Source organism: Rhinoderma darwinii, assembly GCF_050947455.1.
Source record: "Rhinoderma darwinii isolate aRhiDar2 chromosome 5 unlocalized genomic scaffold, aRhiDar2.hap1 SUPER_5_unloc_39, whole genome shotgun sequence".
Taxonomy (NCBI): domain Eukaryota; kingdom Metazoa; phylum Chordata; class Amphibia; order Anura; family Rhinodermatidae; genus Rhinoderma; species Rhinoderma darwinii.
Window position 1 is genome coordinate 521,900 of NW_027461797.1, and position 12,178 is coordinate 534,077.

Consider the following 12,178-nt stretch of genomic DNA (forward strand, 5'->3'; position numbering starts at 1 on the left):
TTGTTCCTTCACACCTTGTATCAGCTGTAATCCAGTCAGTCCAGTCCAGTGCTGCCTGCTGAGCAGCACTGACCAACACTGCCTGGGCCCAGGCTTTTATCTCTGAGGCCCCATTATGATGTCAGAAAGCTGGCTCTGGAATCCTGAGGGCTCCACTATGACACGTGCAAAGTTCCGTCTGAACTTTATATAAGACGGTGAGGCTCAGTCAGTCACTCAGTGTTGCCTGAGAGGGCAACACTGCAACAGCCGGCCGCCAGGCTGTCTTTTTTTTGCACAGCTAGTTGCCTCCAGGAGGCCACAAGAGGGAGACAAGGGACTGCAAAATGGAAAATAGGCATCCACCAACTTTACAGACAACTTCTCCTTGCTCCTACAACCTCCATCCTTGCACAGTTTGTTATTCTTCTAGGTAACATAGTAACAAATCCAAATTGCTGCTCTCTTTGTAGGCAAGCAAGGCTTTGTTGCAACTGCAATTCTTACTTCTTCTTGAAATGTAGGGACGACAGTACATTCCATCACATCCATCTAGTGTACACAGGTAGGTCCATTGTGGCGGGCAGGCGAGCGGGCGGGCTGCTTTATTGGCTGTTTGCTGTTCCCCTACTCCACTCCACTATTTGACTGTTGTGCTGCATCAATCAATCAATCAATCAATCAATCAATCAATCAATCAATCAATCAATCAATCAGTGGCTGGCTCAGGTGCAGCTCTTTAACTTACCTAAAAGGGAGGGCGGAGAGAAGACAAGGAAGGTGAATGAGGTGTTCCAATGTGAAATGCCGGAAACACAGAAACACAGACGACACACAACAAGAGGTGGCAATCTATTCATTAATTGCATTTAATCAATGAGCTCATTATCACTCATGCATTGTCCAACAGGTGTTGAAATAATGGGATTAAAAGGGGAGATCCCTTCAGAAAGACAGAAACAATAGCAAAGACAAAAAACACTTTTGGAATCTGCTTTTAGTCAACACATAAGGAAAGGGTGCACCGGTCCTGGAAATACTGCAATACCAGGTCAATGCGTGGAGTGGACAGAGCAAGCTCTATTTCCATCTCCCTGTTCTAAAAATCCATTTAATATATGGTCCCCAGATAGGGGACGTATCAGATATTAAACTGATAAGAACAGATACTACACTTGATCTTAGCCAAAAGGCCGAGAAGCGATAACCCGAACGGGCCGCGCGTTGCCCGAGCCTGCCCGATACTGCTGTTCAGCCCTTGCAGCGATTCAGCCTACTTCGAGGCAATTCCATGGGGCCCTGCAGGCTCACACACTCACAGCTACACGGGAGGTGAATAAAGGCCGGAGAGGAAGCCAGACAGGATTTGCTTCTTTTGCTTGCACCACAATGCAGTGCTGAAAGAGGAGGAATCTACATAAAAACGCCTTCCTGGCAACGCCCAAATGCCCTGCTGCCATGCAGATAAACACTGGCAGCGGCAGCAAGTGCATGCCCACAGCCACCCCTTGTTCCTTCACACCTTGTATCAGCTGTGTAATCCAGTCCAGTCCAGTGCTGCCTGCTGAGCAGCACTGACCAACACTGCCTGGGCCCAGGCTTTTATCTCTGAGGCCCCATTATGATGTCAGAAAGCTGGCTCTGGAATCCTGAGGGCTCCACTATGACACGTGCAAAGTTCCGTCTGAACTTTATATAAGACGGTGAGGCTCAGTCAGTCACTCAGTGTTGCCTGAGAGGGCAACACTGCAACAGCCGGCCGCCAGGCTGTCTTTTTTTTGCACAGCTAGTTGCCTCCAGGAGGCCACAAGAGGGAGACAAGGGACTGCAAAATGGAAAATAGGCATCCACCAACTTTACAGACAACTTCTCCTTGCTCCTACAACCTCCATCCTTGCACAGTTTGTTATTCTTCTAGGTAACATAGTAACAAATCCAAATTGCTGCTCTCTTTGTAGGCAAGCAAGGCTTTGTTGCAACTGCAATTCTTACTTCTTCTTGAAATGTAGGGACGACAGTACATTCCATCACATCCATCTAGTGTACACAGGTAGGTCCATTGTGGCGGGCAGGCGAGCGGGCGGGCTGCTTTATTGGCTGTTTGCTGTTCCCCTACTCCACTCCACTATTTGACTGTTGTGCTGCAATCAATCAATCAATCAATCAATCAATCAATCAATCAATCAATCAATCAATCAGTGGCTGGCTCAGGTGCAGCTCTTTAACTTACCTAAAAGGGAGGGCGGAGAGAAGACAAGGAAGGTGAATGAGGTGTTCCAATGTGAAATGCCGGAAACACAGAAACACAGACGACACACAACAAGAGGTGGCAATCTATTCATTAATTGCATTTAATCAATGAGCTCATTATCACTCATGCATTGTCCAACAGGTGTTGAAATAATGGGATTAAAAGGGGAGATCCCTTCAGAAAGACAGAAACAATAGCAAAGACAAAAAACACTTTTGGAATCTGCTTTTAGTCAACACATAAGGAAAGGGTGCACCGGTCCTGGAAATACTGCAATACCAGGTCAATGCGTGGAGTGGACAGAGCAAGCTCTATTTCCATCTCCCTGTTCTAAAAATCCATTTAATATATGGTCCCCAGATAGGGGACGTATCAGATATTAAACTGATAAGAACAGATACTACACTTGATCTTAGCCAAAAGGCCGAGAAGCGATAACCCGAACGGGGCCGCGCGTTGCCCGAGCCTGCCCGATACTGCTGTTCAGCCCTTGCAGCGATTCAGCCTACTTCTAGGCAATTCCATGGGGCCCTGCAGGCTCACACACTCACAGCTACACGGGAGGTGAATAAAGGCCGGAGAGGAAGCCAGACAGGATTTGCTTCTTTTGCTTGCACCACAATGCAGTGCTGAAAGAGGAGGAATCTACATAAAAACGCCTTCCTGGCAACGCCCAAATGCCCTGCTGCCATGCAGATAAACACTGGCAGCGGCAGCAAGTGCATGCCCACAGCCACCCCTTGTTCCTTCACACCTTGTATCAGCTGTAATCCAGTCCAGTCCAGTGCTGCCTGCTGAGCAGCACTGACCAACACTGCCTGGGCCCAGGCTTTTATCTCTGAGGCCCCATTATGATGTCAGAAAGCTGGCTCTGGAATCCTGAGGGCTCCACTATGACACGTGCAAAGTTCCGTCTGAACTTTATATAAGACGGTGAGGCTCAGTCAGTCACTCAGTGTTGCCTGAGAGGGCAACACTGCAACAGCCGGCCGCCAGGCTGTCTTTTTTTTGCACAGCTAGTTGCCTCCAGGAGGCCACAAGAGGGAGACAAGGGACTGCAAAATGGAAAATAGGCATCCACCAACTTTACAGACAACTTCTCCTTGCTCCTACAACCTCCATCCTTGCACAGTTTGTTATTCTTCTAGGTAACATAGTAACAAATCCAAATTGCTGCTCTCTTTGTAGGCAAGCAAGGCTTTGTTGCAACTGCAATTCTTACTTCTTCTTGAAATGTAGGGACGACAGTACATTCCATCACATCCATCTAGTGTACACAGGTAGGTCCATTGTGGCGGGCAGGCGAGCGGGCGGGCTGCTTTATTGGCTGTTTGCTGTTCCCCTACTCCACTCCACTATTTGACTGTTGTGCTGCATCAATCAATCAATCAATCAATCAATCAATCAATCAATCAATCAATCAATCAATGGCTGGCTCAGGTGCAGCTCTTTAACTTACCTAAAAGGGAGGGCGGAGAGAAGACAAGGAAGGTGAATGAGGTGTTCCAATGTGAAATGCCGGAAACACAGAAACACAGACGACACACAACAAGAGGTGGCAATCTATTCATTAATTGCATTTAATCAATGAGCTCATTATCACTCATGCATTGTCCAACAGGTGTTGAAATAATGGGATTAAAAGGGGAGATCCCTTCAGAAAGACAGAAACAATAGCAAAGACAAAAAACACTTTTGGAATCTGCTTTTAGTCAACACATAAGGAAAGGGTGCACCGGTCCTGGAAATACTGCAATACCAGGTCAATGCGTGGAGTGGACAGAGCAAGCTCTATTTCCATCTCCCTGTTCTAAAAATCCATTTAATATATGGTCCCCAGATAGGGGACGTATCAGATATTAAACTGATAAGAACAGATACTACACTTGATCTTAGCCAAAAGGCCGAGAAGCGATAACCCGAACGGGCCGCGCGTTGCCCGAGCCTGCCCGATACTGCTGTTCAGCCCTTGCAGCGATTCAGCCTACTTCTAGGCAATTCCATGGGGCCCTGCAGGCTCACACACTCACAGCTACACGGGAGGTGAATAAAGGCCGGAGAGGAAGCCAGACAGGATTTGCTTCTTTTGCTTGCACCACAATGCAGTGCTGAAAGAGGAGGAATCTACATAAAAACGCCTTCCTGGCAACGCCCAAATGCCCTGCTGCCATGCAGATAAACACTGGCAGCGGCAGCAAGTGCATGCCCACAGCCACCCCTTGTTCCTTCACACCTTGTATCAGCTGTAATCCAGTCCAGTCCAGTGCTGCCTGCTGAGCAGCACTGACCAACACTGCCTGGGCCCAGGCTTTTATCTCTGAGGCCCCATTATGATGTCAGAAAGCTGGCTCTGGAATCCTGAGGGCTCCACTATGACACGTGCAAAGTTCCGTCTGAACTTTATATAAGACGGTGAGGCTCAGTCAGTCACTCAGTGTTGCCTGAGAGGGCAACACTGCAACAGCCGGCCGCCAGGCTGTCTTTTTTTTGCACAGCTAGTTGCCTCCAGGAGGCCACAAGAGGGAGACAAGGGACTGCAAAATGGAAAATAGGCATCCACCAACTTTACAGACAACTTCTCCTTGCTCCTACAACCTCCATCCTTGCACAGTTTGTTATTCTTCTAGGTAACATAGTAACAAATCCAAATTGCTGCTCTCTTTGTAGGCAAGCAAGGCTTTGTTGCAACTGCAATTCTTACTTCTTCTTGAAATGTAGGGACGACAGTACATTCCATCACATCCATCTAGTGTACACAGGTAGGTCCATTGTGGCGGGCAGGCGAGCGGGCGGGCTGCTTTATTGGCTGTTTGCTGTTCCCCTACTCCACTCCACTATTTGACTGTTGTGCTGCATCAATCAATCAATCAATCAATCAATCAATCAATCAATCAATCAATCAATCAATCAATCAATAGTGGCTGGCTCAGGTGCAGCTCTTTAACTTACCTAAAAGGGAGGGCGGAGAGAAGACAAGGAAGGTGAATGAGGTGTTCCAATGTGAAATGCCGGAAACACAGAAACACAGACGACACACAACAAGAGGTGGCAATCTATTCATTAATTGCATTTAATCAATGAGCTCATTATCACTCATGCATTGTCCAACAGGTGTTGAAATAATGGGATTAAAAGGGGAGATCCCTTCAGAAAGACAGAAACAATAGCAAAGACAAAAAACACTTTTGGAATCTGCTTTTAGTCAACACATAAGGAAAGGGTGCACCGGTCCTGGAAATACTGCAATACCAGGTCAATGCGTGGAGTGGACAGAGCAAGCTCTATTTCCATCTCCCTGTTCTAAAAATCCATTTAATATATGGTCCCCAGATAGGGGACGTATCAGATATTAAACTGATAAGAACAGATACTACACTTGATCTTAGCCAAAAGGCCGAGAAGCGATAACCCGAACGGGCCGCGCGTTGCCCGAGCCTGCCCGATACTGCTGTTCAGCCCTTGCAGCGATTCAGCCTACTTCTAGGCAATTCCATGGGGCCCTGCAGGCTCACACACTCACAGCTACACGGGAGGTGAATAAAGGCCGGAGAGGAAGCCAGACAGGATTTGCTTCTTTTGCTTGCACCACAATGCAGTGCTGAAAGAGGAGGAATCTACATAAAAACGCCTTCCTGGCAACGCCCAAAAGCCCTGCTGCCGTGCAGATAAACACTGGCAGCGGCAGCAAGTGCATGCCCACAGCCACCCCTTGTTCCTTCACACCTTGTATCAGCTGTAATCCAGTCCAGTCCAGTGCTGCCTGCTGAGCAGCACTGACCAACACTGCCTGGGCCCAGGCTTTTATCTCTGAGGCCCCATTATGATGTCAGAAAGCTGGCTCTGGAATCCTGAGGGCTCCACTATGACACGTGCAAAGTTCCGTCTGAACTTTATATAAGACGGTGAGGCTCAGTCAGTCACTCAGTGTTGCCTGAGAGGGCAACACTGCAACAGCCGGCCGCCAGGCTGTCTTTTTTTTGCACAGCTAGTTGCCTCCAGGAGGCCACAAGAGGGAGACAAGGGACTGCAAAATGGAAAATAGGCATCCACCAACTTTACAGACAACTTCTCCTTGCTCCTACAACCTCCATCCTTGCACAGTTTGTTATTCTTCTAGGTAACATAGTAACAAATCCAAATTGCTGCTCTCTTTGTAGGCAAGCAAGGCTTTGTTGCAACTGCAATTCTTACTTCTTCTTGAAATGTAGGGACGACAGTACATTCCATCACATCCATCTAGTGTACACAGGTAGGTCCATTGTGGCGGGCAGGCGAGCGGGCGGGCTGCTTTATTGGCTGTTTGCTGTTCCCCTACTCCACTCCACTATTTGACTGTTGTGCTGCATCAATCAATCAATCAATCAATCAATCAATCAATCAATCAGTGGCTGGCTCAGGTGCAGCTCTTTAACTTACCTAAAAGGGAGGGCGGAGAGAAGACAAGGAAGGTGAATGAGGTGTTCCAATGTGAAATGCCGGAAACACAGAAACACAGACGACACACAACAAGAGGTGGCAATCTATTCATTAATTGCATTTAATCAATGAGCTCATTATCACTCATGCATTGTCCAACAGGTGTTGAAATAATGGGATTAAAAGGGGAGATCCCTTCAGAAAGACAGAAACAATAGCAAAGACAAAAAACACTTTTGGAATCTGCTTTTAGTCAACACATAAGGAAAGGGTGCACCGGTCCTGGAAATACTGCAATACCAGGTCAATGCGTGGAGTGGACAGAGCAAGCTCTATTTCCATCTCCCTGTTCTAAAAATCCATTTAATATATGGTCCCCAGATAGGGGACGTATCAGATATTAAACTGATAAGAACAGATACTACACTTGATCTTAGCCAAAAGGCCGAGAAGCGATAACCCGAACGGGCCGCGCGTTGCCCGAGCCTGCCCGATACTGCTGTTCAGCCCTTGCAGCGATTCAGCCTACTTCTAGGCAATTCCATGGGGCCCTGCAGGCTCACGATTTGCTTCTTTTGCTTGCACCACAATGCAGTGCTGAAAGAGGAGGAATCTACATAAAAACGCCTTCCTGGCAACGCCCAAATGCCCTGCTGCCATGCAGATAAACACTGGCAGCGGCAGCAAGTGCATGCCCACAGCCACCCCTTGTTCCTTCACACCTTGTATCAGCTGTAATCCAGTCCAGTCCAGTGCTGCCTGCTGAGCAGCACTGACCAACACTGCCTGGGCCCAGGCTTTTATCTCTGAGGCCCCATTATGATGTCAGAAAGCTGGCTCTGGAATCCTGAGGGCTCCACTATGACACGTGCAAAGTTCCGTCTGAACTTTATATAAGACGGTGAGGCTCAGTCAGTCACTCAGTGTTGCCTGAGAGGGCAACACTGCAACAGCCGGCCGCCAGGCTGTCTTTTTTTTGCACAGCTAGTTGCCTCCAGGAGGCCACAAGAGGGAGACAAGGGACTGCAAAATGGAAAATAGGCATCCACCAACTTTACAGACAACTTCTCCTTGCTCCTACAACCTCCATCCTTGCACAGTTTGTTATTCTTCTAGGTAACATAGTAACAAATCCAAATTGCTGCTCTCTTTGTAGGCAAGCAAGGCTTTGTTGCAACTGCAATTCTTACTTCTTCTTGAAATGTAGGGACGACAGTACATTCCATCACATCCATCTAGTGTACACAGGTAGGTCCATTGTGGCGGGCAGGCGAGCGGGCGGGCTGCTTTATTGGCTGTTTGCTGTTCCCCTACTCCACTCCACTATTTGACTGTTGTGCTGCATCAATCAATCAATCAATCAATCAATCAATCAATCAATCAATCAATCAATCAATCAATCAGTGGCTGGCTCAGGTGCAGCTCTTTAACTTACCTAAAAGGGAGGGCGGAGAGAAGACAAGGAAGGTGAATGAGGTGTTCCAATGTGAAATGCCGGAAACACAGAAACACAGACGACACACAACAAGAGGTGGCAATCTATTCATTAATTGCATTTAATCAATGAGCTCATTATCACTCATGCATTGTCCAACAGGTGTTGAAATAATGGGATTAAAAGGGGAGATCCCTTCAGAAAGACAGAAACAATAGCAAAGACAAAAAACACTTTTGGAATCTGCTTTTAGTCAACACATAAGGAAAGGGTGCACCGGTCCTGGAAATACTGCAATACCAGGTCAATGCGTGGAGTGGACAGAGCAAGCTCTATTTCCATCTCCCTGTTCTAAAAATCCATTTAATATATGGTCCCCAGATAGGGGACGTATCAGATATTAAACTGATAAGAACAGATACTACACTTGATCTTAGCCAAAAGGCCGAGAAGCGATAACCCGAACGGGCCGCGCGTTGCCCGAGCCTGCCCGATACTGCTGTTCAGCCCTTGCAGCGATTCAGCCTACTTCTAGGCAATTCCATGGGGCCCTGCAGGCTCACACACTCACAGCTACACGGGAGGTGAATAAAGGCCGGAGAGGAAGCCAGACAGGATTTGCTTCTTTTGCTTGCACCACAATGCAGTGCTGAAAGAGGAGGAATCTACATAAAAACGCCTTCCTGGCAACGCCCAAATGCCCTGCTGCCATGCAGATAAACACTGGCAGCGGCAGCAAGTGCATGCCCACAGCCACCCCTTGTTCCTTCACACCTTGTATCAGCTGTAATCCAGTCCAGTCCAGTGCTGCCTGCTGAGCAGCACTGACCAACACTGCCTGGGCCCAGGCTTTTATCTCTGAGGCCCCATTATGATGTCAGAAAGCTGGCTCTGGAATCCTGAGGGCTCCACTATGACACGTGCAAAGTTCCGTCTGAACTTTATATAAGACGGTGAGGCTCAGTCAGTCACTCAGTGTTGCCTGAGAGGGCAACACTGCAACAGCCGGCCGCCAGGCTGTCTTTTTTTTGCACAGCTAGTTGCCTCCAGGAGGCCACAAGAGGGAGACAAGGGACTGCAAAATGGAAAATAGGCATCCACCAACTTTACAGACAACTTCTCCTTGCTCCTACAACCTCCATCCTTGCACAGTTTGTTATTCTTCTAGGTAACATAGTAACAAATCCAAATTGCTGCTCTCTTTGTAGGCAAGCAAGGCTTTGTTGCAACTGCAATTCTTACTTCTTCTTGAAATGTAGGGACGACAGTACATTCCATCACATCCATCTAGTGTACACAGGTAGGTCCATTGTGGCGGGCAGGCGAGCGGGCGGGCTGCTTTATTGGCTGTTTGCTGTTCCCCTACTCCACTCCACTATTTGACTGTTGTGCTGCATCAATCAATCAATCAATCAATCAATCAATCAATCAATCAATCAATCAATCAGTGGCTGGCTCAGGTGCAGCTCTTTAACTTACCTAAAAGGGAGGGCGGAGAGAAGACAAGGAAGGTGAATGAGGTGTTCCAATGTGAAATGCCGGAAACACAGAAACACAGACGACACACAACAAGAGGTGGCAATCTATTCATTAATTGCATTTAATCAATGAGCTCATTATCACTCATGCATTGTCCAACAGGTGTTGAAATAATGGGATTAAAAGGGGAGATCCCTTCAGAAAGACAGAAACAATAGCAAAGACAAAAAACACTTTTGGAATCTGCTTTTAGTCAACACATAAGGAAAGGGTGCACCGGTCCTGGAAATACTGCAATACCAGGTCAATGCGTGGAGTGGACAGAGCAAGCTCTATTTCCATCTCCCTGTTCTAAAAATCCATTTAATATATGGTCCCCAGATAGGGGACGTATCAGATATTAAACTGATAAGAACAGATACTACACTTGATCTTAGCCAAAAGGCTGAGAAGCGATAACCCGAACGGGCCGCGCGTTGCCCGAGCCTGCCCGATACTGCTGTTCAGCCCTTGCAGCGATTCAGCCTACTTCTAGGCAATTCCATGGGGCCCTGCAGGCTCACACACTCACAGCTACACGGGAGGTGAATAAAGGCCGGAGAGGAAGCCAGACAGGATTTGCTTCTTTTGCTTGCACCACAATGCAGTGCTGAAAGAGGAGGAATCTACATAAAAACGCCTTCCTGGCAACGCCCAAATGCCCTGCTGCCATGCAGATAAACACTGGCAGCGGCAGCAAGTGCATGCCCACAGCCACCCCTTGTTCCTTCACACCTTGTATCAGCTGTAATCCAGTCCAGTCCAGTGCTGCCTGCTGAGCAGCACTGACCAACACTGCCTGGGCCCAGGCTTTTATCTCTGAGGCCCCATTATGATGTCAGAAAGCTGGCTCTGGAATCCTGAGGGCTCCACTATGACACGTGCAAAGTTCCGTCTGAACTTTATATAAGACGGTGAGGCTCAGTCAGTCACTCAGTGTTGCCTGAGAGGGCAACACTGCAACAGCCGGCCGCCAGGCTGTCTTTTTTTTGCACAGCTAGTTGCCTCCAGGAGGCCACAAGAGGGAGACAAGGGACTGCAAAATGGAAAATAGGCATCCACCAACTTTACAGACAACTTCTCCTTGCTCCTACAACCTCCATCCTTGCACAGTTTGTTATTCTTCTAGGTAACATAGTAACAAATCCAAATTGCTGCTCTCTTTGTAGGCAAGCAAGGCTTTGTTGCAACTGCAATTCTTACTTCTTCTTGAAATGTAGGGACGACAGTACATTCCATCACATCCATCTAGTGTACACAGGTAGGTCCATTGTGGCGGGCAGGCGAGCGGGCGGGCTGCTTTATTGGCTGTTTGCTGTTCCCCTACTCCACTCCACTATTTGACTGTTGTGCTGCATCAATCAATCAATCAATCAATCAATCAATCAATCAATCAATCAATCAATCAATCAATCAGTGGCTGGCTCAGGTGCAGCTCTTTAACTTACCTAAAAGGGAGGGCGGAGAGAAGACAAGGAAGGTGAATGAGGTGTTCCAATGTGAAATGCCGGAAACACAGAAACACAGACGACACACAACAAGAGGTGGCAATCTATTCATTAATTGCATTTAATCAATGAGCTCATTATCACTCATGCATTGTCCAACAGGTGTTGAAATAATGGGATTAAAAGGGGAGATCCCTTCAGAAAGACAGAAACAATAGCAAAGACAAAAAACACTTTTGGAATCTGCTTTTAGTCAACACATAAGGAAAGGGTGCACCGGTCCTGGAAATACTGCAATACCAGGTCAATGCGTGGAGTGGACAGAGCAAGCTCTATTTCCATCTCCCTGTTCTAAAAATCCATTTAATATATGGTCCCCAGATAGGGGACGTATCAGATATTAAACTGATAAGAACAGATACTACACTTGATCTTAGCCAAAAGGCCGAGAAGCGATAACCCGAACGGGCCGCGCGTTGCCCGAGCCTGCCCGATACTGCTGTTCAGCCCTTGCAGCGATTCAGCCTACTTCTAGGCAATTCCATGGGGCCCTGCAGGCTCACACACTCACAGCTACACGGGAGGTGAATAAAGGCCGGAGAGGAAGCCAGACAGGATTTGCTTCTTTTGCTTGCACCACAATGCAGTGCTGAAAGAGGAGGAATCTACATAAAAACGCCTTCCTGGCAACGCCCAAATGCCCTGCTGCCATGCAGATAAACACTGGCAGCGGCAGCAAGTGCATGCCCACAGCCACCCCTTGTTCCTTCACACCTTGTATCAGCTGTAATCCAGTCCAGTCCAGTGCTGCCTGCTGAGCAGCACTGACCAACACTGCCTGGGCCCAGGCTTTTATCTCTGAGGCCCCATTATGATGTCAGAAAGCTGGCTCTGGAATCCTGAGGGCTCCACTATGACACGTGCAAAGTTCCGTCTGAACTTTATATAAGACGGTGAGGCTCAGTCAGTCACTCAGTGTTGCCTGAGAGGGCAACACTGCAACAGCCGGCCGCCAGGCTGTCTTTTTTTTGCACAGCTAGTTGCCTCCAGGAGGCCACAAGAGGGAGACAAGGGACTGCAAAATGGAAAATAGGCATCCACCAACTTTACAGACAACTTCTCCTTGCTCCT

The 12,178-nt window shown here is 47.8% G+C and overlaps 8 non-coding genes across 8 annotated transcripts; all 8 read right to left on the reverse strand.

Moving 5' to 3' along the window:
* Window positions 1–993: 993 nt before the first annotated feature.
* Window positions 994–1,184, reverse strand: LOC142692463 (U2 spliceosomal RNA). Its single transcript, XR_012860905.1, has one exon. It is a non-coding gene; the product is annotated as a U2 spliceosomal RNA (small nuclear RNA).
* Window positions 1,185–2,475: 1,291 nt separating this feature from the next.
* Window positions 2,476–2,666, reverse strand: LOC142692464 (U2 spliceosomal RNA). Its single transcript, XR_012860906.1, has one exon. It is a non-coding gene; the product is annotated as a U2 spliceosomal RNA (small nuclear RNA).
* A 1,289-nt stretch (window positions 2,667–3,955) lies between these two features.
* Window positions 3,956–4,146, reverse strand: LOC142692465 (U2 spliceosomal RNA). Its single transcript, XR_012860907.1, has one exon. It is a non-coding gene; the product is annotated as a U2 spliceosomal RNA (small nuclear RNA).
* Window positions 4,147–5,445: 1,299 nt separating this feature from the next.
* On the reverse strand, window positions 5,446–5,636 carry LOC142692467 (U2 spliceosomal RNA). Its single transcript, XR_012860908.1, has one exon. It is a non-coding gene; the product is annotated as a U2 spliceosomal RNA (small nuclear RNA).
* Window positions 5,637–6,912: 1,276 nt separating this feature from the next.
* Window positions 6,913–7,103, reverse strand: LOC142692468 (U2 spliceosomal RNA). The gene has a single exon (XR_012860909.1). It is a non-coding gene; the product is annotated as a U2 spliceosomal RNA (small nuclear RNA).
* Window positions 7,104–8,347: 1,244 nt separating this feature from the next.
* Window positions 8,348–8,538, reverse strand: LOC142692469 (U2 spliceosomal RNA). The gene has a single exon (XR_012860910.1). It is a non-coding gene; the product is annotated as a U2 spliceosomal RNA (small nuclear RNA).
* A 1,288-nt stretch (window positions 8,539–9,826) lies between these two features.
* On the reverse strand, window positions 9,827–10,017 carry LOC142692097 (U2 spliceosomal RNA). The gene has a single exon (XR_012860586.1). It is a non-coding gene; the product is annotated as a U2 spliceosomal RNA (small nuclear RNA).
* A 1,296-nt stretch (window positions 10,018–11,313) lies between these two features.
* Window positions 11,314–11,504, reverse strand: LOC142692470 (U2 spliceosomal RNA). The gene has a single exon (XR_012860911.1). It is a non-coding gene; the product is annotated as a U2 spliceosomal RNA (small nuclear RNA).
* Between the last annotated feature and the right edge of the window lie 674 nt (window positions 11,505–12,178).